Below are 27884 nucleotides of genomic sequence, written 5' to 3' on the forward strand. Positions count from 1 at the left end.
ATTTACCTTTCTATATTTTTCTTGACTCCTGTTTCTACCTTTCAAAGAATCTAGTCAGTTCTGATCTCTTCAATATACTTGGAGATCCTCTTATTCATTAAAAGTTTTTTATTTATTTATTTTTTTCTTCAGGGCAGCTGGGTGGCACAGTGGATAGAGTGCTGGGCTTGGAGTCAGGAAGACTCATCTTCATGAAGTCAGATCCTGCCTTAGATATACTATAGTTGTATGACCATGGGCAAGTCACTTAATCCTTTTTGCCTCAGTTTCCCCATCTATAAAATGATCTGGAGAAGGAAATGACAAACAACCCCAGTATTTTTGCCAAGAAAACCCCAGGTGGGGTCAGAGTCAGATATGACTGAGAAATGACTCAAGAATAAGATTATACTCAGCTTTGCCAAGTAAATGATGCTAAGTTGTAATATTTTTTTTGCCTGCTGATATATCATATGATAGCTTTCTTCTTTTTTGTAGATGCTGAGTATTATGTGGACCTAACTTGGATCTTTAGTGTTTGAAGTCTGTCTCTGGATGCTTGTAGTGTATATATTCTTTGACCATAAAGCTCTTGTTTTGGGCTATGACATTCCTGGGAGTTTTAATTTTATAGTTTCTTTCAGGAAGCGACCAATGGATTATTCCTATTTTCACTTTACTCTCTAAGTGATATATGTAGTTTACAGTCATGATTTATTGAAATATTGTATCTAGAAAGTTTATGGTCAAAGTTTTCTATAGTCTGATTATTCTTAGATTATCTCTCCCTGGCTACTTTTTTTTTGTCATAGATTTTTTTTTTTTTGCATGGCACAATGCGGGTTAAGTGACTTGCCCAGGGTCACACAGCTAGTATCAAGTGTTTAAGGCCAAATTTGAACTCAGGTCCTCCTGAATCCAGTGCTGGTGCTTTATCTACTGGGCCACCTAGCTGCCCCTCCCTGGCTACTTTTACAGGCTGCTTTTTTTTCAAGTGTTTTTTTTTTTAATGAGATTTTATATATATGTATATATACATATATATGTATTTATGTGTATATGTATGTATACATATGTATATACACACACATACACATGTATATGGGCATATGTCATGGAGTACTAATCTAATTTTTTATTATTTGAATAAATTTGTATCTCCAGTTTTAAGTTGTCTATCCTTTCTTATTCCTTCCTTGAAAAGTCTCATTTGTTTTCCCATTCTTTCCATAAGAGCTATAATTTCATCTATATTTTGATTTTTCAAACTTTTCATTTTTTTCCATGAATTTTGATAAAGGTTGTATTAAATTGTTGTTAAAGGGTTGTAGTTGTGGTTGCAGTTTTACTTATAGATTATGGAGAATTATTCTATTTTTCTGGGTTTGTATCCTAAGTCTCCCTGTCTTCATGATATTTATTAGTTGTTATGGACAAATATGGTGGGGCTTTGGAGTAGGTGTTCTTAGGAATTCCTCTTTAAAGAATTACACCTTCTGCACACAAATCCAATTAGAGTAAAATAGTTTATTTAGGGTGCTAGGGAAAGGAAACCAAGAGAGAAATACTTGAACTTCTCAAGGGGAGAAAGCATGGCATAGAGGCATAGCTATGAGATATCTATCTCCTGGAGCAAGAGACAGGGAAATCCTTTTATAGAAGACTGGTGGGGGGTGATCATCTGACTGTGGAAAGTTGCGTTATTGGGGGAGGACCATCCCCCACTGGTGGTGGCTGGGGGAAGTTGGCTGAGGGTCAGCTCTGGATCTCTCAAGCCATCTCTGTCCTCCTCATGCCACAAAGGCAGCAGCCACACCTAATCTTATCTCCCAGAGGGGTGGGGGAGACTGGAATGAAGGGTGGTGGTCCTGGAGTTTACTCAGTCCTGATCCAGTGCCACTTATCTCTTTAGGTTTGTCTGTCCTTTGGTTTAGTTTCTCAAGGAGAAGTTTCTTTGATTTGCCCCATAACATTAGTTATTGGGTTTGGGGTTTTGTTTTTCTTTTTGAGTGTGTTAGTTCATTTTTCTAAACATATTTCCTGAATTGGGACCTTAGGCCAAGACGACGCTCTGTGCCATTCTGGAAAGAATTATTATTGCTCTGTAGTATTTTGGGTATGGGCAATGAAGACTGTGTTCTTAAAATATATCAGGAGTAACTGTCCAGTTCACTTTGCTGGGGCAAATGGTGTGTCTGCAACTGGCATTAATGTATATGTAGCAGCACTGGGATTTGTGTACGTGGGATAGTCCAAACCAAGGTTGTTGTGCTACCTTGGATTGGTGACTATGAGTTCGACTGACCAAGTAGATTCTGATCCAGGACATGCCTTAATCATTGCCCTCTGGGTGAGCTCTACAGGGTTGTCATTTTTTTTTTTTTTTAGTCAGAGTGACACAGCTCCAAACTCCAGTTCCTTTTCTCGATACTGGTCCAGTATTCAATCTCTTTGCTCCAATACTTCAGGCTCTAGATTTTTGTGGTTTACCCTTGTCTTGTATTGGCAAGGTTTCTGGGTGGACCCTATCTCTAGCACCCACAGTCTTCTGGTTTTCTCTCTGTGTGGGTCTGTGATGCAATTATTAGAGTCTCCTTAGACTTATCGATTAGTTCTTTGGTATTAAAAAAAAAAAAAGCCTTGTTGGAGTAGATGTGGAAGAACTCAGTTGTTCCATTTCCCTTTACTCTGACCTCTTGAGGAAAGACTTTCATATAAGATTTATTCTTATTCCCAAATGATAGAATAGGAATACTTTTGTACGAGTTTCAGAAAGGCATACTTAGGTTTGATGAAAAGAAAAATTTGGTGACAATGAGAACTATCCCAAAATGTAATTGACTTCATTAGAGTCAATATCCCTTAGTAGAGAGCAGCTAGTTGTCTCAGTGGACAGAGTACTCAATCAGGATTCAGAAAGAATCATCTTCCTAAATTCAAATCTGGTCTCAGACTCTTAGCTTTTGACCCTGGACAAGTCCCTTAACCCTCTTTGCTTCAGTTTTCTCATTTATAAAATGAGCTAGAGAAGGAAATGGCAAACCACTCCAGCATCATTGCCAGGGAAACATCAAATGGGATCATGGAGAGTCAAACATGACTGAAAAGTGATTCAACAACAAGAAGAACAAATCCCTTCATAGAGTTTTTCAAGTAAAGACCATATATAGTATGGATTTTAAAACAGGGCATCTGTGGCCTTTTTTTTTTTTTTTTTTTTTTTTTGCGGGGCAATGGGGGTTAAGTGACTTGCCCAGGGTCACACAGCTACTAAGTGTCAAGTGTCTGAGGCCGGATTTGAACTCAGGTACTCCTGAATCCAGGGCTGGTGCTTTATCCACTGCACCACCTAGCTGCCTCCCTTTTTTAATTTTTAATTTTGTTTTTATCACTTACCATTCTGAGAGTATCTAATAGCAGAGAAGTTTCTTGAGCTAGTCAGAGGACCTATGTTAAAATTCTGGTTCTACCATTTTACTAACTTAATATAATCTTAGAAAGGTTATTTCACTCCCAGGGCCTCAGTTTCTCCAATTATAAATTGAGGGAGTTGGAATAGATGACCCCTGAAGTTTACTAACATATCTAAATCTAGAGTCCTAGGATTTTCTGATTTTATTATATGCAATTTGCCATTGGGTCTGAGACATCAAGTACCATTCACTCCCTTGTTTACCAACAAAGAATTAGGCTGTGGTTTGATTGCATCTGAAATTCAGAATGAGTGTTTCTATTCCAGGTTCCATTAAAGTCTCATACTGGGGCCCAGGAGAATCTTTTAGCCTGAGTTAACATAGTTGAAGAATGAGGCTAAAAGTGAGGTTGGCTGTACAGAGTTGTGATAAAAAGGAATGGAGTTAAATTTGAGATAATGGGACACATAGTGCTAGAAAAAAAGCAGCTTATGTGGTTCTTCTGTCTCTTTTCTTCATGTGTGTTGTACGCTATACAAAGGTAGTAGAGGATAGCTCACTTTTCAAGTTATATCTACTTTGACTATGAGTAAAGATTCTGCTAAATTCATATTCTTTGGTCATCTTCAAAAACAAAGTACAAAAAAAAAAAAAAAGAAGAGCAACAACATTAATTATCAGATGGGAACTCAGTGAGGCCAGCTAGCTGTTGTTCATGACCCGTTTGGGGTTTTCTTGGCAAAGATACTGGAGTATTTTACCATTTCCCTCTCCAACTCATTTTACAAAGGAGGAAACTAAGGCAAACAAGGTTAAGTGACTTGCCCAGGGTCACACAGCTAGTAAGTGTCTTAGGCCAGATTTGAATGCAGGAAGATGAGTCTTCCTAACTCTAGACTCTATCAGCTGAGTCAACTAGCTACCCCACATATAAATGCTAGATATTGTTGATATTATTATAATAGTGTCCTTTATGGTGTCAAGAAAACCTGAGTTCAAATTTTACCTAACATTTAATAGCTTTATAACCCTAAATAAGCCACCTAATTTCTTTGAGCCTGTTTCCTCATTTGTAAAAGAAGTGGGTTGGACTTGAGTACTTTTATGATCCTATGATCCTCAGCCTTAAGTGTGCCACCTGCTTTTAGGTTGAGTAGAAATGTTGGGAGTCTGCATGTATAGTACCAGAAGTTTTAGGTCATCTAAGATCCAACCTTGAGCATCCCTTAAGCTTTAAAGTGCACCAAGTATTAAGTAGCGTGGTAGAGTGGGAAAGGTCCTAGATTTGAAGTTAAAAAGTCTGGGTCCAAATCCCAGATCTATTGTTTACTATTTATTGTACTTGACAAAATCCTTTAAATTCTCCTGCCCTCATTTTTCTCATCTTTGAAATGAGAGAATTTAGATTATGTGACATCTGTGGTCTTATCCAGCTCTAAATCTATTGATATAGTTTAGATTCAGTGCTTAGTATAGTACCTGGTAAACAGTGAGTGCTTAATAAATGCTTGCAGATTAGTTGTCTGGATGGGCTATGTAGTGATAGCTGCCAGTATAGATATTTGGTATGGAAACGGAACTGCTTTGAAAGTGATTCGACTTGTCCCTTTCCCTAGGGAGGAAATACTTTAAAATAGCATATGTAGCAAATGTCTGACTCTTATTTATCACTTAGGATGTAGATCCACAGATCTGTGCTTTCTCAGTTACTAAGAGGATGGAGAAAGTTTTTTTTTGGAGAGGTAGAAGAAGTTGCAAAATACAGGGTCATCCCTAAATACCAAGCAATTTCACTAATAAAATGGTCATGTTGCTTTAGAGTAATTTGTCTACTGCATGAATAACTGCTTAGCAATTCTGCCCACTGTGGGTGCTTGGAATTCATTTCCATTGTCCTCAATTTGAATTGCTTTGAAAAAAAAAAAAAAGGTCACAACAAGGGGAAAGGAAGTTGTGACTTTCACATGCCTATGATTGCTAAGGAAACCACTTCCTTGGTATTCACATATTCAGCATGTCTCCAGTTTTTGGCTCTAATACAAATTACATCTTGGTACTGCATCAGGGAACAAACAAGGGTGGGGAATATTTAAAAAAACAAAAAAACAAAACCTCAACTCAACTCTGACATGTTCACAGAACAAAAGGAGCAGCCTCGCCTGACTTTTCTAAAATACTCTAGGCATAGAAGCCTGGATGGAGCCTCCCAGACCTAACAGGATGTCTGTGATTCTCAGGAAGCAGCCTGTGATCTGCCTGAAAGCAAATGACAAAGTGATACCACTCTATCCGTGCTTTCTGATTGGCAACAGCGACTCTGCTCTCTCTTAATCGTTGATCGAGACAAAGAAACAGTAGATGGATTGCCATGTTCTGGAACGGAGTGTTCCTTTCCAATTCCAACTGCAATAAGAAACCAAAATGGTTAGTGCTTGCAGGCTTCCAGTGGGTAGTTTATATGACTAGTCTCTGTTTTCATTAAAAAAAAAAATAGAAAAGGAAGGGAGTCTGAAGCATGACTAGGGTCATCATGGGCCTTTATTGTAAATATAGCCATTCTCTCTCTGGTAGTTATTTATATGTGACTGGATCCTCAGCATTTGATGCCCTTCCCCCCTACTTGTATTTATATTTCTATTTTTAATCTAAACGGAAAGCACTTGTATAAACTACCTCTTATTCATCATGAGACTCTAACCATTTAATTCCTGCTACTTTTGGAGAGAGATAAATGAGTGGGCCGCATGGCACCACAGTTCTGAGATGGTGCTGGGCAGGCCTGCTGAGACAACTACACAAGTTCTCATCCAGCTCTGGGCTCCTCTAATTCATTTTCTGCCTCTTGGTTCTACAACTTGTTTGTGTACCCCTGACTCAGAACAGAGCTGCTAGGTTATTTTAAAAAATCCATAAACAAGTACAGTCTGGTAAACTCTCAACATATGAGGTCTCATGCTGAGTTAGTACTAGTGCAACTGTAACAGTTAGGGGCAACCTTTAGTTATATGTATCTGGGGTCATTATGCTTCCTTAGTAATTTAAAATTTCTGCAAAATGGAAACGTGATTATCAACAAATGACATCCTAAAATGAATTCTTCTAAACATACACATGTGCATATGTGTATTCACATATATGTAATAAGATAGCTTTATATGTGCATATAGGCTTATACACATTTATGTAGGGGCCAAATTTTAATTGGGGAGTGTTGGGTGGCTTGCTGCAATATTGGGGCAAGGAATGAGATTAACAGCCTCTTTCAAAAACAGAACAGCGTTTATTAACAAGAACGAACTTACAAACACAAGTAAGATCAGTAGAATTAAAGGAAAGGGAAAAAAAAGTAATGGAGGAAGGAAGACAATTACGACCTGAATCACACCACTGCCCAGGGCTCAGCAGTATACATGGATGCATCCTGTCTTTTTCCAGCTCCAAGGCCAGAATGGCCAATCTCCTCCCTTTTCCTTCCTAGCAACCCCGGGGGGGGGGGCTCTCAGGAAACAGGGGGGACAGACACACAGCCCCAAGCTAATTGGCTGGCAGCTCTGATTGGCAGAATTAACAAGCCGCCCTACAACTGCCAGCCCCCTTTCAGCTTCTGAATGCTGGAGGTTACCTGACTGCCCTCACCCAGCTTCCAGTCATGGCGGGGCTACCTTCATTATAATTTGGCCAGGCCCATGTAGGCACATGGGTGTGAACCAGAGCAAGGTCAGGGCACACGTGATTTCTAATTTTAGGCAAAGATGGGGTCATAGATACCTCAAATCACAATTAATTCTTTACACTTATGTTAATTTCAGGTCTACTTTCTATCTTCTACATGCAATGTGTGACAAAAGGCATTTAAAATATAATTAAAACAACTCTAAAAACATGCATTTTACCTTCAATTAATATCCCATTTTGCTCACTCTTAAGACATTGTTCTGAAACATCCTCTATCTTGACTGCGTGACAATGTTGTGTGACAATGCCCAAGTATATCACACTCTGATGTTCTGATTGTATTTTAATGAGAACACCATATAAAAAAGGAGGAGATTAGATTGAATGACCCATTAACAGAGGAAAGGGTGGTGGTCTTGGCATCAGAGAACCTAGATTTAAATCCCCATTCTGATGATCACTATCTGGGTGACTTTGGACAAGTCATTTATTCATCTTAGTTTCCTTAACTATAAAACAAGGAACTTGAATTACATGGCTTTTGAGTTCTCTTTCAGCAGTAGATCTATGATTCAATGATCTTGTAGCAATAGATAGACTCCAGAGGTTCTTATCTTAAGTCCTAGTCATACTGGAAAGTCTGGTCCCCACAGGGGAGCTACATCTGTCGTTGTGGGGTTGTGGGGAAACCCCTGAAGGGCAGTTCTGTTCTTTCAGTGATCTTAGCCTAAGCTCTCATTCCATTGTGTTCTCCCCGATACCAATCACCAATGAATACTGACCCAGTATCATGTACCAATATCAGTTAGCGTATCCTCAATATGTATCAACCAGTTGACATTAATTAGCTTTTGCAAAGAGATGTTCACTAAAAGTTGTAACAAGAGACAAATTATGAAACATCTCAAATCAGAAACATAATCCTCCCTCAGTCCCTGGGGAGTATGGGCTCAAACTTAGAGATTTCTACAAAGCATATGCTCTACTCAGTTCATTTCTGTAGCTCCTTTGCTTCAGGGTATGACATCCAAACTACTGGACTAGATCATGATAGATCCTTCTTCAAGGCTGCAAAGGGTTATTGGGCTAAGTTGTTGCCAAACCTTTATATGGACTCTTGTCTCTGGACTCCTCTTCCTCTTACCTTTCAGTGTCTCATTTGCCAGTGGAAAGAACACATGAATAGGTGTTGTCACTATCCCATGCATGGACTTACTTAAGAAGACATATGCTCATAGCTAGCATTTTGTGGAGGAAGAGAACCTTCTGTCCTCACCCCCCACCCCACCCCCCCTTACTGTCCCTCTGTAATTCAGGAAATTGTCATATCACCTTATGACCAGAAAGACTTAAAAGAAAGCAAATTTCTTTCTTGGGTAATTTTGTATGCACTCTTAATTAAGCTCAGTAACTAACCAAATGTCCTTTTAATTACCACATAGTAAACAAGAGAGCAGATCAAAAATATGTTTGCTTGCTCTGAAATGGACTTCAGAAGGAGGCTGACCAAACATTCATATTGGACCCATGATTGTTTTCTCAGGAATAGGCCCTTCTTCCCCCATTAGAATCCTATGATTCTACAATCTCTAAAGAACCTTCTAACTCAGAGGTTCTGCAGTATGCATTCACAATTGTAAGAGAGTAGCTTGGACAGTAGGGATAGAAAGAGTAGAGAGACAGTAGAAAGATGTGAATGAGAGATACTAGAGTTCCCCTGCTTCTTGATTATTGCCCCAAACCCACCCTTATTGCCTCCATTTATATATCTTATTGTTTTGGTTAAGGCATTGAAAATAATTTAAATATCCTCTTGGAGATGATACATTGAGACTTTTTATCATATGGTACCCCTCAGCACAAATAACTTGATCAGATTACGTAGGCTGGCATTTATCGGGGCTCTGAGAGAGTGAAACACAAGAGAGGTCATTTTTCATGGAGACTAGAAGATAAGAAAATTATGGAGCAAAATCAATGCTTAGTGGTTATGCACATGGGTCAGGGGAGGGAGAAGGGTGGATTGTAGAACCAGATGGGATGCCCTATCAGGAAGACTCAACTAATTACAGAGGAATTTTATTGTCCTGAACATGTGAAGGACTTGAATGTTGAGTGGAAAAAAGACAGTTACAGAAAGGAGAATTGAGTAGGGCTGAAGAGAAACTTGACCTCCCTCTAAATTTTGCATAATGCTGACTCTGAAATGAGAATAATGGGGATTTTAATTTCTTTTTTTTTCTTTCTTTTTTTTTAGTGAGGCAATTGGGGTTAAGTGACTTGCCCAGGGTCACACAGCTAGTAAGTGTTAAGTGTCTGAGGCCGAATTTAAACTCAGGTACTCCTGACGCAAGGCCGGTGCTCTATCCACTGCGCCACCTAGCTGCCCTGGGGATTTTAATTTCAATGCAATAGGTAAAATGTATCATAACCAGTATAATTGTATCTTTATATGTGTAATGTATACCATCAAACAACAGAAGGATCTCTGGGAGTATCAGCCTCACTTCTGGGACCCCTTGCTGTGGTTTGCCCTATGCTTTGTGAGTGAGGTCCTAGATTCTTACCTTATTCAGTATAGGTACTGCTTATCCAATCAGATCATGGCTGTTTTGTCCCTATCCTAGTCTTGGAAAACAGCCCTTTAGTCTCTTATACTAGAGATGTCAGTCTCACAATCAGTAGAAACTGCCAGCAGAACTCCCCAGTGTGACTGGGTCCAGATTAAAATATAATCGGGAAATGCTTAACAAAATAGATAAAAATAAAATGCAACATAGATGATGCTATATTGTTATTTTCTATGACAATATGCAGTCCAAAGGGATCCAATTTGTTTCTCTTTGAGTTTGGCACAGTTCGTTACACCGCTATTTATTTTTGGGAGGTGCAATGAGGGTTAAGTGACTTGCCCAGGGTCACACAGCTAGTAAGTGTCACGTGTCTGAGGCTGCATTTGAACTCGGGTCCTCCTGAATCCAGGGTCAGTGCTTTATCCACTGTACCACCTAGCTGCCTCCAACACCATTATTTCTATGATCAATTCAACTCTACTTCAAGGACATAGTGTAAAAAATGAATACAACAAAAACTCCAGATCATCTAACTGAATTGTACAAAGAGTAGTAAATGTGGTAGAAGAGTTAATATATAATACAGACATAAACTGGGGTGAACAGCTTCTCAAAACAGAAATGGCTTTTTGGGCTATTCATCTTTTTCTCTTAGCTACCTTGGAAGCTGAGTTCTTAGCTCTCAGATCCTGGTGTGAACTTTTATCTACATGGCCCACCATGCTCAAAATTGGGTTTCCGGTTCATTGGACCAAGGATAACAGGTAAGTTGATGTATCACTATCCCTTTTCATCTTGATTGGACCCTAACTGCCCAATCATGGCATAAACTCAAGATCTGAAACTCTTTTGAGCTTTAATATGTGCCAGCAATCACTAGGTATGGGTAAAAGCTTCCTTGTTGTATCCATGCTACTGCAACTTGACAGTCATAGAGCTATCATCCATAGTGGTAGGGGGAACTACCATGATTTGGGCTCTATTTAGTCCCTTCTTTCTCCTTCACCAACAAACTTGGTGGTGTCTATGCTCTGAAGGCATCTGGATCACAGGCAATGTTTTTTAAATATCTTACTCCAGTCATACTCATGTTCTCCACCATCTTTTCCTTTAGAATTGTATGGTGGTGATGGGGTGGCACATTGGAAATTCGAAAGATATGGTCATTCATTTTCCATCAGCTACTATCAGATAGTCTGGTCTGAATATAAGTCCAGGTGATTCCTGTCGATTTAAGGAAGTATTGCCAAATCCTCTTTTCTATGGACAGAGTATATATCACTTGTTGGTTCTGTGAGAATACAGTTTCACAATGTCCAGTATACTCAGTTTTACCTTAAGCAAAATAAAGCAGGTAAACCCTGAATTATGTATTTCCTACTGATTTTCCGGGAATAGATCAAGACGGAGTAAGTCATTAGGATTTCCTTGCTCTATTTCTTTCTCTTCCCTTTCATATGGCTGCTACGTGGAATTGTTTTCATTCAGATCTCAAGCCTGAGATTTTGACCTAACTCAGGATTAGTCCTGTATATAGTCTGCACAGTGCTTGGAACATAGCAGGTGCTTAATAATTGTTTATTGACTGATGGACAAAGAGTAGTGCTGGTGAGGATGGAGAGGGATGATAAACCTTCAGGGCTACTCATCTTTCAACTTCTAATTTTGCTTCTCTTTAGTAGCTTCCTAAAGTCTCATCCCTAACCCAGATACCTATTCTTTAGGGGAAACAAGGAAAAGAAACTTATTAAACCCAAAGTGACCCCTTTTGTTCACTAATGTATTAACCAGGATTTATTAATATTAAACAAAACCAAAATTTTAGACAATTAAAAATATTTTGGGGGCAGCTAGATGGCGCAGTGGATAAAGCACTGGCCCTGGAGTCAGGAGGACCTGAGTTCAAATCCGGCATCAGACACTTAACACTTATTAGTTGTTGTACAAAAATTAATTATTCATAACTATAACTAACCTGGAAAATTATATATAATTGGATTTATGAAAAATTATGATTACATGAAAAATGATAAATTTAGAAAAATTATAATTGGGCTGTAAATCCATTCCTGGTCGCCATTAAAATGTAAGAATATTTTTAAATGACTAGGGCTAATTTGGGGGCTAAAGCTGACTGGAGGACTAATCTGGGGACTGTTGACTATTTGGCTATCTGACTACGTTAATTTAATATGGGCCATTTATAAAGTTCCACCACACTGTTCTACTCCCAAATTGATAAGCACAGGATTAAGAAGCCTCTTAACTAAATAATCAAAGCAGAGTTTATTTATGAGATACTATTTCAAATTAGGAATACAGGGAAATAAAGTACAACCTGACTGTTTTCCTGCGGTCTCTTTCCACTGCATCTCTTTCACACCTGCTGCACTTGGAACTTCTTGAATACAATAAGGGCCTTAGCCACCTCTGGCCTCAGGGCACGTTACACTTTCCCTGGTTTGTATTAAGGCCTGTAACCTTCTGTCTGTCTGCTCTGTCAGTTTGCCCTTTGGCCTCTCTTTTGCCTGCTCCTAGTCCTTCTCGTCTTCTCCTGTGTCCTTGTAGCCCCATCTCTAGTCTCCAATCTTTGCCGTCTCCTCAGCTGCCTCTTGACCTCTTCTTGTCTGTCTGAACCCCTGAGTCTTGTCTATCTAGTCCGTCCTCCGCCCGTCCTCTAGTCTGTCCTTTATCTAGTCCGTCTCTCCTAGTCAGCTTCCCTTGCTCTAGTCAGCCTTCCTCTCCTTAATCTTGTCTATCTAGTCTGTCCTCGCTCCTTCTTTTTCTAGTCCGTCTCCCTCTAGTCTCCTTCCTTCTCTAGTCAGCCGAACCCCCCCTAGTCTGTCTCCCAGGTCTATATATACCTTTTCTTCTCTCCACTCAAATCTCGGGGCTTCCTTCTCCCCCACAGACCAAGCTAATCCGCCAGCCAGAGCTGCGGCTGGTGGAGGGGGGGTGCGCTCCAAGTTTCATGTGCCTCAGCACAGGCTATCCGGGATCCGCTCAGGTCAGAGGAAGCTGGGGGCTTCCCCCCCCCCCCCAGCTGTCTGACCTGGCGTCTTGTATAGCCCATGGGGCTTTTTCACTCAGCTGAAGCTGAGGAGGAGGGGGGAGACCCTGAGGGCCTAAGGCTTTCTAATCTCAGCCTAAAGGTAGGGTCCCCAAATCAAAATAAATTTCCACACTGTGTGACTCTGGGCAAGTCACTTAACCCCAATTGCCTCACCAAAAAAAAAATGTTCTATGCTTAGATCTGGCAATAAATACAAGTTTACTACACTCACAGATTATCTGATATGCCTAAACCCTTACTCATTTAGAGAGTAATGGGAGCCAGACATAGAATCCTAAATCCTGGAAGTCTTCTGGCTTTAGGGATCTTAGATATTATTAGTCTAGTCCAAGGGTCCTTAACCTGGGGTCCATGGGTAAATTTCAGTGAGACTGTGAATTTGATTAGGAAAAAAAATACATTTAATTTTCATTAACCTATAACTGAAATTTAGCATTTCCTTAAATTGTTTAAAAACATTATTCTGAGAATGGGGTTCCATGGGCTTCACCAGATTACTAAAGAGGTCCATAATACAAAAAAGATTAAACTCCCCTGATCTAGTTTAACTCTTTTATTTTAGAGATCAAAAAACAGTGTAAATGGCTGGCTTCCTATTATACTCCTGCCTATTTGTAAGAAAAAGTGATATCCCTGATCACTATAGCGGTGGCTAGTTAGTACATTGGATAGAGTACTGGGCATGGAATCAGGAAAACTTATCTTTGTGAATTCAAATCCAGTCTCAGACACTTACAAGCTTTGTGATCCTAGGTAAGTGACTTAAGCCTGTTTGCCTCAGTTTCCTCTTCTGTAAAATGAGCTGGAGAAGGAAATGGCAAACCACTTCAGCATTTTTGCCAAGAAAACCTTATATGGGGTCATAAAAAATACCGAAATGATTCAAGAATAACAACTGATCACTCAGACAAGAACCTGTAAACCCAAGCTATTTATAGATCATTGGTTCTGCTAACATAAAATCATTTACCAAAGATGATTATTCCTCACAAAATTAACATAATCTATCAGGACCCTACAACATGACCCTGCCTTCTGAAAAACAGAGATGACATTACAAATCTATTTTGAGTCATTGACCAAAGACCTTTACTCTAGGCCAGGCACATGAAATTTATAAAACAAGAGAAGAACACTTTCTAAATTTTTATAGGTTCTCTGATCTAGCCATATGATTGTATGTTCAATACACAGCGCAACCTCAGTGAAGTGAAGCAGCTGAATACATGTATAAAAATTAGCAGTGAATGGGATCGATCTATTGCTGACCAGAAAGAGCTTCCCTCTCCACATAGCATTTATTGAGATTGGCTATAGCTCTCTCTGTCTCTCTGTCTCTCTCTATGTGTGTGTGTGTGTGTGTGTGTGTCTGTCTGTCTGTCTGTCTCTCTGTCTGTCTGTCTCTGTCTCTATCTCTCTCCCACTACCAGTCAGCTGAATAATGGGCTTGTCAAAGTAACAACAAATATTCCAAATGAGGCATTGTTTACCAATGTATCTTCCACAGTATCAGGGCCAGAGATACTGAAACAGAACCAAAAAAATTAAATTTCATTCATTCATTCATTCATTTAGTTTATTCATTCAACATTTATTAAATATCTTATGTGTCCAAAATACCATGCTACACCCATATCACACAGTGAGTCAATGGCAGAGCTAGGTCTTCTACTTCTTCCAGGTTTTCTGATTTCAAGCAGTGTTTTTTCTACTACTCCACATGAGTAAGATTCATTTTCTATAACTACTTTATTACTTCTCTGTGCTCAAAATGATTATTTTTCTAGTTAAATCATATTTACAAATGCATATAAAAATGCCAATTAGATATTGCATATGACTTTTTATGTTTAGAAGTCCTTGTTTTCTTCTTGTTTTCTTATAAAGAAGTCTAAGAATCTTTCTAAGGAGTGTAAGGTATAACTGGATTGTTATACATTATCATTTGGGTGATATGCATTTTTCTTGCTTCCAGATGTGTTTAGAAATGAAATCACCTCGAAATTTGTCATTTGCATGAGGAAAGAAGGATTTATTGTCATGCACTGCCAAACAGACTGGCAGATGTCACTAAGAAGTGGTCAAAAAATTGTAGCATCATAAAATACATTCTGCTGTTTTACTATCCATCTTTAAATAGACCATAAAGCCAACTGTCAATGACAAAAAAAAATGAAAGCCTCATTCAAATCATAACAGAGAGAATCTCCAAGGACCTAATGAATAAACTGGGTTAATCACAGTGCTCACATTCTGAATAGGAGGCATTATATTTTAATGCACCAATTACCCCCATTTCTGGCTTATTGTATATGTGTATGTATATATATATATATATATATATATACATATATATACACACACACACACATATACACACACTTTATATATACACATACATATGTATGTATGTATATATGTATACAGAAACACATATATACATTTCTGGGTTATACATACACTCAAGTTTGGGTTAAAAGTGTTTTAATAGGGGCAGCTAGGTGGCATAGTGGATAGAGCACCAGCCCTGAAGTCAGAAGGACCTGAGTTCAAATCCGACCTCAGACACTTAACACTTACTAGCTGTGTGACCCTGGGCAAGGCACTTAACCCCAATTGCCTCACTAAAATTTAATTTAATTTAATTTAATTAAAAAAAAAAACAGTGCAGGGAGAAAGTTTAATCCCAATTGCCTCACCAAAAAAAAAAAAAGTGTTTTAATACAGGGGACAGCTAGGTGGTGCAGTGGATAAAGCACTGGCCCTGGAGTCAGAAATACCTGAGTTCAAATTCAGCCTCAGACACTTGACACTTACTAGCTGTATGACTCTGGGCAAGTCACTTAACCCTCACTGCCCCAGAAAAAGAAAAAAAAAGTGTTTTAAACCAGATAGTGTAGTGTGAAAAAAAAAATGTATTGATTTGGAGTATGTTGACTTAGCTTTTTTTGGCTTTAAACTTTATGTCATGAATAATAGTGATACAAAAGCATGACAATTTCTGCACACCCCCACAATGTTACTCATGTTACAGGCACATAGGCATGATACCAAATTAAACAAATGCATATATAGCTCAGAGGAAAAATGGAATATTTTCTTTATTTCTTTTTCTAACTTACAAAGTCATGTGTATTTGATTTCAAACAAGTGGTAAGAAACCAGTGCTTTTAAGCATAGGTATCTATATTGTAATTTCCAAGCTGGATCTTTTGGTATTAATAACAGAACTATAAGAAAAAACAAACATCATTTTAATTCCCTTGCAACTTTATAAAATTTAAATTATCACATACCCCTTGCTGTTTCTATCTCTCCTTTGTAATTATAAATATAATTTTATAAGTAGAATTCTGACCCCAGTTTCTAGAATTTATTATCATGCTACGTGCAAGCCCACATATGCTCAAGGCCTGTGTATAGAATCATTTATAGTTGACATATATAATCATCTGATTTTGTTGCTTTCTCAAAATTTTATACTTTTACTAATTTCTACCCTAGGAGTAGAAGATACTTTAAGATCTAATCCTATATAGTTACTAGTGTGTAAAAAAAATATTAACTATAACTAATCTGAAAAAAATTTATAACTGTGGGCTATATGAAAAATTATAACTTTAGAAAAATTATAATTGGGCCATAAATCCTGCTGAGGTTGCCATTCAAATGTAAAAATATTTTTGTTAGCTTGGGCCTAATCTGGGGACTTTTGACTGGCTGGCTATCTGACTGCTATTAATTCCCTAAACCAATCTTTTAGGGCCTTTTAAAAATTTCTCCACACTGCTCCACTCCCAAGTTGATAAGCAAAGGATTAAGAAGCTTCTTAACTTAATAATCAAAGCAGGGTTTATTTATAAAAATAAATGTAAGAGATAAGAAATGCAAAGTTATATGAGACCTGTTGCTGCCTCCCTGAGGGTATGCTGCTTGGACCTATTCACCTCCAGTCCTCTCCAACTTTCACCCTTTTTCTCCTTCACTCTAGCTCCCCTGCCTCACTTTCACTCCTCACCTCCTTTCTTCTAACTCCAAGCCCCTTTCACTTTGTCAACCCCTCCTTACTGTCTAAGTTTCCTCTCTGTAATGCCATGCTGAACCCCTGTGTCTCTCTCTCACAGGCCTCCTTGCATTCTCTTAGTCCTCTGGCATCCTCTTTTTGTCCGCCCTCCTTCCTCAGCATCTCTACCTTCTTTTCTCACCGACCTTTTCTCTTAGTTTTCTGGTGTTCCTCCTTCTTTCTGTCCCCCAGCGTCCTCTCTCTGTCCATCCTCTCTTACTGTCTGTCCCCGTTCTGTCTAACTCCCCAGTATATATGTTCCTTCTCTCCACTCAAACCTCCGGCTCCCTGCGCCCTGCACACACCAAGCTAATCCGCTGGCTGAGCTAGGACTGTGGCCCTGGAATAGAGTATCCTGTGTGTACCACACCCAGGGCTCAAGGGGCCATGCCCCCTGCTGTGTGCCCAGGGCCTGGCAGGACAAGCCTCGGATCTCTGGGGTAGCTCTCCTCAGGGTGGAGGGGGCTGGGGCTTCCCCAGCTGGAGTCCCCTAAGGTTCACTGGCTTCTCATCTCAGCTGAAGCGGAAGGGGAGGGGCACTAGCCCCTCTTACACAGAGAAGCTTGAGGGCCTAAGGCTTTTTAATTTCAGCCCAAAGGCAGGGTCCCCAAATCACAATAAATTCCCACACTAGTACTCAAGGTAAGTAAATGCTTTACATCCCTAGGTTCAATATTACATAAATGAATTTGCTTTAAAATGCTTAATAACAACAAAAGACTTAGGATAGGGTGTTTAAATATAATAAATCCAAATTGTAAATTGCATACAAAGAATGGTTTATATGAAATGAGTTGTCATTAGTAAAACATGTTCAATTATTAACAAACATGGACATAAACATAGACTATTCCTCTCAGAAGCCCTTTTTTTTTTTTTTTTTTTTTTAGTGAGGCAATTGGGGTTAAGTGACCTGCCCAGGGTCACATGGCTGGTAAGTGTTAAGTGTCTGAGGTCAGATTTGAACTCAGGTACTCCTGACTCCAGGGCCAGTGCTCTATCCACTGCACCACCCAACTGCCCCTAAACAATAGGAAAATCTTTAAGGTAACTTGTGATTAGTTTGCATGCATTTCAGCACATGCCTACACACAGGTTTGAATCTCATATTAAATGACAAACTTAAGTCAAATCAGATTTCCTATTAAAGTAACACAAGAAAGCTGATTAGTTATTCTCTACTATGATAACTGATTGCACTGAAATTCTAATCTTTAAAAGAAAAACAGAGATTCCTAACTTTAACCTCACAAATTAATAGACATATTTTTGTTTCAAAATCTCTTTTATTTTTGTATAATTATTCCCATATCATATTGAAAGAATGAGTTACTTCAGGGATTTAATCTTATAAATGTGATGAATATAAACATTAATTTAACTCTTACTTTGATGACAAACTTCCATTGTTCACCTGCCCTGATATATAAATTTGCTGAAAGGAAGAAGCACATAGTTATAGTAGTATCAAAACTGGTCCTTCAGGCTTAGGTCTAAGGGCACAGAATGACTCACCAGAGGTTTGCAAGGATAAAGCATCCTTAACCCTTTTTGAGTCCAGGTAACAGTCATAGTTGTTTCTGCCAAAGTCCCACTTCATTAACAGGCTGCCAAAGCCAGATTCAGGATTTAAGCAGGTGGGAAACATTTCTGTTCAAAAGAAAGTAATACAATATGTTTAATATAATTGCACATGTATAACCTATATCAGATTGCTTGATGTCTTGGGGAGAGAGGAGGAGAGAGAGGAAGGGAGAAAAATTTGGAACTCAATTTCTTTCTTTCTTTCTTTCTTTCTTTCTTTCTTTCTTTCTTTCTTTCTTTCTTTCTTTCTTTCTTTCTTTCTTTCTTTCTTTCTTTCTTCCTTCCTTCCTTCCTTCCTTCCTTCTTTCTTTCCTTTTTATCTATCTATCTATCTATCTATCATCTATTTATTTTGCATGGCAATGAGGATTAAGTGACTTGCCCAGGGTCACACAGCTAGTAAGTGTCAAGTCTCTGAGACCAGATTTGAACTCAGGTTCTCATGAATCCAGGGCTGGTGCTTTTTCTACTGTGCCACCTAGCTGCTCCCAAGGAACTCAATATCTTATGAAAAATGAATGTTGAAAACTGTCTTTACATGTAATTGGAAAAAATAAAATACTATTTACATGAAAAAACAAAAGGAAGTAACACAATGGGGAAACTGAGTCAAGAGGATTTTACCTTCAGCCATGCCAAAATAGTCCTCTCAATTTTCCCAGACTCAGACATACCACCAGTAATAGTTCCCAGACTTCACTCCCTCTGGCAATACATGGCATCTTCCTTAAATGGTGGACTATTGGTCTCATGAGAATGCAAACAATCATACCTGAAATAAAAAATCAGAACAATATCAGATTACAGTCCCATGAGATTTTTACCTCAAATAGCAAGTTTCACTAAACACAACTTAGGGCTAAGTTATTATTATTTCCTTCTTGGTGATGTGATAATAAAAGTTTACCAGGCCTTTAACAATTTACTCAATACCCTTTTCTTCCTTTCTATCCTTTTTCTTTCCTTTTTCTAGAGTCTAAACTCATCCTTGTATAAATATCTGTCTCTAGAAATCAAGAAAATGATTATGTTCTGGAATAGTAAATATGATAGCTTACCAAAAACCCTAGAAAAACAGCACTGTCCAATTGCTGTAAACCTCCAGACTAGCAGATAATCGTCTCTTAAGTTATGCTCACTTCTTAAAGCAAAAGTAAATCTTTAAGACTGGAAGACTTAGTTGTTTCAAGATATAATGTTAACATATACTATTCCAGCTGAAACTTCAAAAACTCCATAAATGTTAGGCAAATAACCTTAGATGAAACTTACTCTATAATATAAATTAGTTTGAAAATTTCACCTTCATTTTGTGCAAGGAGTATTTATATCCTATTTACTCAGTAGGAATTCCACAACACAGCAAGCTCTTGAACAGGGTTGATAAGTTTATGATTAGATGGTCCCAAGAAACCTTCTAAGTTTACAAAGGAGATTGTACAAGGTCTTTTCTTTGTACCTTTTATCACATAATAATTAATTATCAGTTTCAACTTTTACAATATACCCATGTAGGGGCAGCTAGGTGGCATAGTGGATAGAGCACCAGCCCTGGATTCAGAAGGACCTGAGTTCAAATCTGGCCTTAGATACTTGACACTAGCTGTATGACCCTGGGCAAGTCACTCAACCCCAACTTCCTCACATATATATAATATATACACACACACACATATAATACATAGATACACACACACATATATATATATATACATATATACACATATATATGTATATATATATACATCCATGTAAATACTTAATAGATTTTAATGTAATAACAATAACCCCTAATAACTTAATTAACACTCTTATAATTTTCATATGTGGTAAAAAAAAACATGAAAGTTTTTTAATAGTCGGTTAGGATAACTGAAAGACGCCGGTTTTTTTTTTTTAAGGACCACCCTTTCGGGGAGGAGACAAACGGCATGAGCTACGTACGCCAGTCTGCCTGCTGCACTCGTCAGACTGCCTGCTAGCACTCCACTTCCAGGGTGCGAGCTTAAAAGGCAAGGAGAGAACGGAAGTGGGAGTGTTTTTCTTGCTCTGCTGGTCTCCTGACTGCACTGCACAGACGGTCTCTCTCTCCCCAAAGGTGGCCTTCTCTTTTGGTGAGTTTTATACAGAATATAGACTAAGCTTAGACTTAAGACGATTTGTATTGTGTTTCTACTTTCCTATCCTTCTAATCAACATCACCTTGTGACTACCATACAATAAATGGTCTATCTAGAAAACCAGAAGTTTCTTCCATTTACTAGTCTAGGAGATAAATTAAGGGAAAGGTTAAGTAGGGTAGATTTATGATCTAATATCCAATTTTAAATCTCACACATAGGGTAGTTAGGTGGCACAGTGGATAGAGTACTGGACCTAGAGTCAGGAAGAGTCATCTTTGTGAGTTCAAATCTGGTCTCAGACACTTATTAGGTGTGTGACCCTGAGCAAGTCATTTAACCCTGTTTGCCTCATTTTTTATCATCTATAAAGTAAATTGGAGAAGGAAATGGAAAACCACTCCAGTATCTTTGCCAAGAAAACCCCAAATCAAGTAACAAATAGTCTGACATGACTGAAAAACAACTGAACAACAACAAATTTTTATAAATGATAGCCAAATAATTTTAGCTGAACCTTCCCCTGTACTACAGGCGAACTTGAAATTTTCTAGTTTCTTAAATTACAGTACTTTACAATATTACAACATGTGGTTGGGAGGCCTGATAAAATAACATTGAAATTTTAAAACTTTTTTTCACTTTCTTTTAACAGCTCAGTTCATAATCTAACATCTAGATTATAAGAGAAGTTGCTTTTCTAACATTATATCTGATAAAATAATTTACCAAAGTCCACAATATCATAAACAATATCATGAATTTAAAAAACAAAACAAAACCCTTTAACAGTCACGGATCTCAAGTCAGTTGAATACCTTTCCCGAATTACCTTACATAAAAAACCATTCATCTTATCATCATTGGCATTGTATACTGATCACAGAGAAAACTGCACATAAAGTCACCCACTAGGAAGCACTTACATATAATTAAAGAAATAATAATAATAACAGTTAACATTTATATAGCACTTACCATATGCCAGGCATTATGTTAAGCACTTTATAGTCATGTGCTCCTCACAATAACCCTGGGGAAGTAGATGCTATTATTTCAGTTTTCCCTTTAAACAGAAGTGAAGTCACACAGCCAATACATTTTTCAGACTGCATTTCCCTGATTCATGTATTTCCCATCAATCTCATACTTTAAAGCCAAATAGCAAATGTATTTCTGCTTTGAGTTTTGATTTACCACAATTATCCTAACAGGTGAGCATATTTAGACCACATTCTTATTTACTTTCAGGTAAGATTTTGACCAAATCAAACCAAATGTAGATTTATAATCATTAATGGTAATATTTACATCTCAATTTATCTAATGCCTATTTACTTTTGGCACTTCAAAAAAGAGAACTCATTATCAGTAAATTAATTTTTTTTAGTTTTCAACATTTGGTTTGTTTTTATTAGATTTCTAGTTTCAAATTTTTCTCCCCCCTCCCCTCCCTCCCCCCTCCCCAAGACAGCAAGTAATCTGATATAGGTTATATATGTACAATAACATTAAACATATTTCTGCATTAGTGATGTTATAATAGAAGAATCAGAGCAAAAAGGAAAAACCTCGAAAAAGAAAAACAATAGCACCAAAACCAAAAGAAATAGTATGGTTCAATCTGCATCCATATTACACAGTTTGTTGTTTTTTTCTGGATTTGGAGAACATTTTCCATCCTGAGTCCTTTGGAACTATCTTGGACCATTTTATTGCTGAGAAGAATCAAATCTATCTCAGTTGGTCAACACATAATGTTGACGATACTGTGTACAATGTTCTCCTGGTTCTGCTCATCTCACTCATCAGTTCATGCAAGTCCTTCCAGGTTTCTCTGAAATCCACCTGCTGATCATTTCTTAGAGCACAATAGTATTCCATTATGTTCATATACCACAACTTGTTCAGCCATTCCCCAATTGATGTGCATCCCCTCAATTTCCAATTCCTTGCCACCACATAAAGAGCAGCTATAAATATTTTTTTACATGTAGGTCCTTTTCCCTTTAGTAGATTTATTTTTAAAGACATGTGGTGGCAATTCCTAGCTCCCTATAACCCTTTCCTCTATTTCTTCAAAGAAGTGGATCAATTCTTAGTCCACAGTAACTATTCCCCCAAGACTTTCCAGATATGAATAAGTAGCAACTTTCCATTCTTATCCCCAAGCTTAGGCATTCCAAGCTGCATATCACAAAGAATAACCACATAAAGTTTCCCATATAATTATCTGAATGAAATGAAAACCCTTTCTCACTTCTTTTTCCAAGTCTTCAAAACCCTTTACTCAGACTACACAACTTTCCTTAACTTTCTACTCATTTCCTGTTTTGACTTCCTTAAATATCTCCTGCTTTCTTGTAAACTTAGCTGAACAACAAGAAGAAACAAGAACTATACCTGTTTTGTTTCTTTTATATTCTGTTTGGACACTTCTCTTATCAATCATCATCCTAGACTACATCTTACTTCAATGAATTTCTCCTACCTCTCCATCCCCTCATTATCTCTCCCCAACTCCCATCACTCCCTTGTCCTGGAAGAGGGGCTCAGTGAAACTATGAGCTATGCCATACAGGGTTGCCCAAACTGGACAGGTCATAGTGGAGAATTCTGACAAAGTGTGAACCACTGGAGAAGGAAATGGCAAACTACTCTAGTATCTTTGCCAAGAAAATCCCATGAACAGTACTAAAGTGATAAAATAAATGCCATTAGAAGATGAGCTTCTCAGGTCAGAAGGCATACTGGGGAAGAGTGGAAGGCAACTACACGTAGTTCCAGTACTAATAAAGAAGCTGGATCAAAGCTGAAAGGAAACTCAGTTGTGGATATGTCTGATGATGAAAGGAAAGTCTCATGTTATAAAGATCAATATTTCATAGGAACCAGGAATGCAAGATCTATGAACCAAGATAAGCTATTTGTGATCAAGCAGGAGATAGAAAGATTAAACATCGAGATTGTAGGTATCAGTAAACTTAAATGGACAGGAATGGGTGAACTTAATTCAGATGATCACTATATATACTACTCTGGGTAAGAATCCCTTAGAAGAAATGGAGTAGCCCTCATAGTCCATAAAAGGGTGAAAAAAATGATACTGAGTTATAATTTGAAAAATGACTGAATGAGAACTGTGATTCTGGAGCAAACCATTAAATATTACAGTAAATTAGTCTATGCTGGATCCACTGATGCCAAAGAGGCCAACATGGATAAGTTCTATGAAGACTTACAATATATCCTAGAAATAACACCAAAAAAAGATGTCACATTCATCATAGGGGATTGGAATGCTTAAGTGGGAGATCAAAAGATATTGGAAAAACAGGCAAGTTCGACCATGGAGTACAAAATAAAGCATGAAAGAAACTAATAGAGTTTTGTCAAGATACTTCACTGTCTTGTCAACAGCCCAGAAGGCCACTCTACATCTGGAATCACCAGATGGTTAATATAGAAATCAGATTGATTATATCTCCACCTTTGCAGCCAGAGGGGGAGAAGTTCTATACAATAAGTTAAAATAAGTGCTGGAGCTGACTGTGGATCAGATCATGAGCTTCTTATCAGGCCATGTAGATATAACCTAAATAACATCCCTAATGAATATGAAGTAGAGGTGATGGAAAGATTTAAGGAATTAGATCTAGGAAATCAAGTGCCTGAAGAACTAAGGCAGAGGTGTGTAACATTGGACAGAGGTAGCAACAAAAACATTTCAAAGAAAAAGAAGAGCAAGAAAGCAAAATGGCTATCTACTAAGTTTTACCGATAGCTGAGGAAAAAAGAAAGTGAAAGGTTAAGGATAAAGGGAAAGCTATATCCAACTGAATGCAGAATTCCAGAGAACAGCAAGGAGAGATAAGGTTTTCTTAAATGAGCAAAGCAAAGAAATAGAAAGCAATAGAATGGGAAAGACAAGAGATCTCTTTAAGATTAGAGATATCAAAGGAAAGTTTCATGGAAAAATATATATGATAAAAAACCAAAAGGGTTTAATAGAAGCTGAAGAGATCAAGAAGAGGTGTCAAGAATATACAAAAGAACTACACAAGAAAGATCTTAACATCAGTCATAGCCACAATGGCATGATTACTGATCTACAGCTAGATCCTGGAGAATGAAGTCAAGTGGGTCTTAGAAAGCATTGCTAACAACAAGACTAGTAGAAGTGATGGAATTCTTGCTGAGTTATTTAAAACCATAAAATATGAAGCTGTTAATGGATTGCATTCTTAGTCCTGGGGCAGTTAGGTGGTGCAATGGATAGAGCAATAGCCCTGAAGTTGGGAGGACCTAAGTTAAAATCTCAACTCAGACAATTGGTAGTTGTGTGACCCTGGGCAAGTCACCTAAACCCAATTGCCTTAAACATTTGGGGCCATCTGCAGTCATCCTGAGATATATCTTGTCACTGAACCCAGATGGCTCTGGAGGAGTGAGGTCGATGACCTTGCACAGCTCTCCCTCACTTAAATCCAATTAAGTTCAAGTCATGACAACCCCCTGATGTCATGGTCCTCTTTGAGAATGAAGGACAACAACTTTCAATAGGTAATATTCCGTCTTATTTCTCCAAGATTTTGCACTGACTATTCCCCATGCCTGGAATGCTCTTCCTCTGAGCCTTTGAGTGCTTGGCTCAGTTCAAGTTCCAGCTCCTCTGGAAGACCATTCTTAGTCTCCTTCAGGTGCTAGTACCATCCTCTCTAAAGTTAGCTTCCATCTACTCTGCATTTATCTTGTATGTTCTAATTTATTTGTGTTGTCTCCCCATTTGAACTCCTTGAGAAGAGGGACCGGTTAGCCTTTGGCATTATATTCCTAGTGCTTAGAACAATGGTTTGCACATAGTAAACACTTAAAAGATGCTTTCTCAGTGATGAATAGAATCTAGAGAGACCGTATAGATTATTATGATAGCCGAGGTGAGAGGTAATGACGAATTAGATTTGGGTGGTTGTGGTGTCAGTATCAGTAGCTTGATTTTAGTCAGCCAGCCAGGTTGCTAACTCACTGTGTGTGTATATTGTATCTTTTTGTTTGATTTGTTACTTATTGGTTTTCCACGAGCTTTTGGTCTTTCCAACTACTTACCCAGATGTTGACTCCTTTTGACCCTGATTTTTTCAGGCTCATAGATTTTGCGTGATAGATTTTGAGCTATAGGGTACCTTAGAGGTCATCTAGTCCAATACCTTCATTTTACAAACAAAGAAGCTGAAGCACTGAGCTGTTTGAGCTTAGACGAAATTGCCCACAACTAAGAATTTATCTTAGTGGGGTTTAAACCCAGGTCTTCCTAACTCTATGCCATGTCCTATCTACTATGCATATTTCACAGTTCTTCCACTGCCTGCTTCATGCTCTGTCTTCGTGCCTAATTTGACATTATTATTCTGAATGTTCTGCTGGTTTGTTGTGTCTTTACTCATTAGGGTATAGCATTATCCTGAGGCTGAAACTGCTTGAGTTATGGGTAATTCTCAGCTGTCTGGGATCAAGCCAGGACAGAGTCAGCAAACACTTCCAGCACAAAAGACAGCATCATGGGAGAAGCACTGAGCAAGTCAAACTGGCTCCTCACCCCTGGATGCTTTTGCTTCATCCATTAGTGCTTGGGGATCAGCTCTGTTCTGCTCTGACTTCCCTTTGTACCACTGTACTTAGAGCTATGATGCCCATTTCATACTTTACTCTTGAATGTGCTTGCATCTACTTTTATTTCTTGATCCACTTGTATCTGTTACCTTCTCTGCAGACAACTTTGTTTTAGATACTAAGTCACTCACTTTGCCATAGTTCTTGCTTAGCTCTGCTGTGGCAGGCAGATGCTGACTTACAGGGTGGGTGATCATAGATAAGTAATTTAATTTCCCTGTGCCTTAGTTTTTTAATTGACAAAATGAATATAATAGTCCTTTTCCTACCAACCTGCTATGGCAGCTAGGAGGCACAATGAATATAGCCCCAGGCCTGGAGTCAGGAAGCGCTGAATTCAAATCCATCCTCAGACACTAGCTGTGTGACCTTGGGTAGTCACTTAACTCTGTTTGCCTCATTTTCCTCATCCATAAAATGGGGTGGAGGAGGAAATGGCAAATCACTTCAGTATCTTTGCCAACCCCAAGTAGGGTCATGAACAGTTGTATATGACTGAAAGGACTGCATAACAACAGTAGCCAACCTGCTGGGGTTAGTAAAAATCAATAGGGTATGTGGTCAGGAGAATACCATGTATTCCTCTGGTAATAGATATAAAAAAATTAATTAAGCCTCCCTCCCTCCCTCCTTCCCTCCTTCTCTCCCTCCCTTCCTTCCTTTTTTTTCTTTTCAGCCCAAGCTGGAGGGGGAGCCGACTTTTATCTCTGGGCAGAAAGGGAGAATGGCAGGCCAGGGCTGAAGCCCACACATGTGCACACAATCGTAGAGAGAGACAGAGGCTGCTGTAATAGGTGGGATAGTCCTGCAGGTGGCTAACGTGCCCCGAGGTCGAGAAATCCACAACTGGGACGAGCACCTGCTTCTCCAGCCCTGCCACCACCACGTGCCCCGGATAATTCGGTCAGCCTTGGAGTAGAGGTAGAGGTAGAGCTCGGGCCAGCGCGATGACTGCTTCATCAAAGCTTAGTACCCAGGTGAGGTGGAAGATGGAAGTGATGGGGGAGAGCAGCAGCTGCACTAGGATAGCCTCCAGGGCGAAGGTGAGGAAGAGGAAGATGCGCTGCACCAGCCGCTTGTTCTCCAGGATGGTGGACAGGGCCCACACAGCCCCCACCACGTTGCTCTTGCGGGGTGGTGGGGGGTTGGGACTGTCAAAGATGATGCCCAGTCCCCGGAGGTGGCTACACTGGCGGTGTGTATGGATCAACTCGAAGACGTAGCGGTGCAGTATGACCCCTGCGTTGCTAAACACGTGGAAGAGGAGGGGCTTCTAGGGCTCCGCGAAGAAAGCCTTGTGGTTGGGGGTCGGAGTAGTGGGTCCCAATGAAGCTCCTATTGAAGTAGATGATACTGTCCTTGGACAGGTTTTTGTCTATGCAGCCTCCCTAGTCAAGCAGAATCACCGCGAGCTGCACTCTCCCTCCCTTCTTTCCGGGTCTGCGCCTGCTTCCTGACAGTGCAGGACCTAGTGCGGGACCCAGTTCGGGATATGAATGGTCACGTCCAAGTCGTCGGAGCCCATTGAGGGTGTTGGGACCCTTTCCAGGTTCCTTCCTGGCCGAAGTCCTGTGTACCCGGGACTGAGTCGGGCTTAAGTTTTATTTTAAAAAAGAAAATTAATGGGCATGAAAGACTTTATGAATTTCTAATTGCATTGCTACCAGGTCCTAACTCATTCGAAAAAACTTTTCTTGTATATTAGGATCAGGAAGAATAAATGGACGGTAATTC

The 27884-nt window shown here is 38.9% G+C and overlaps 1 pseudogene; it reads right to left on the reverse strand.

Moving 5' to 3' along the window:
- Positions 1-5625: 5625 nt before the first annotated feature.
- LOC122755040 lies at positions 5626-27675 on the reverse strand (annotated as a pseudogene).
- Between the last annotated feature and the right edge of the window lie 209 nt (positions 27676-27884).

Source organism: Dromiciops gliroides, chromosome 4 (genome assembly GCF_019393635.1).
Source record: "Dromiciops gliroides isolate mDroGli1 chromosome 4, mDroGli1.pri, whole genome shotgun sequence".
Lineage (NCBI taxonomy): Eukaryota > Metazoa > Chordata > Mammalia > Microbiotheria > Microbiotheriidae > Dromiciops > Dromiciops gliroides.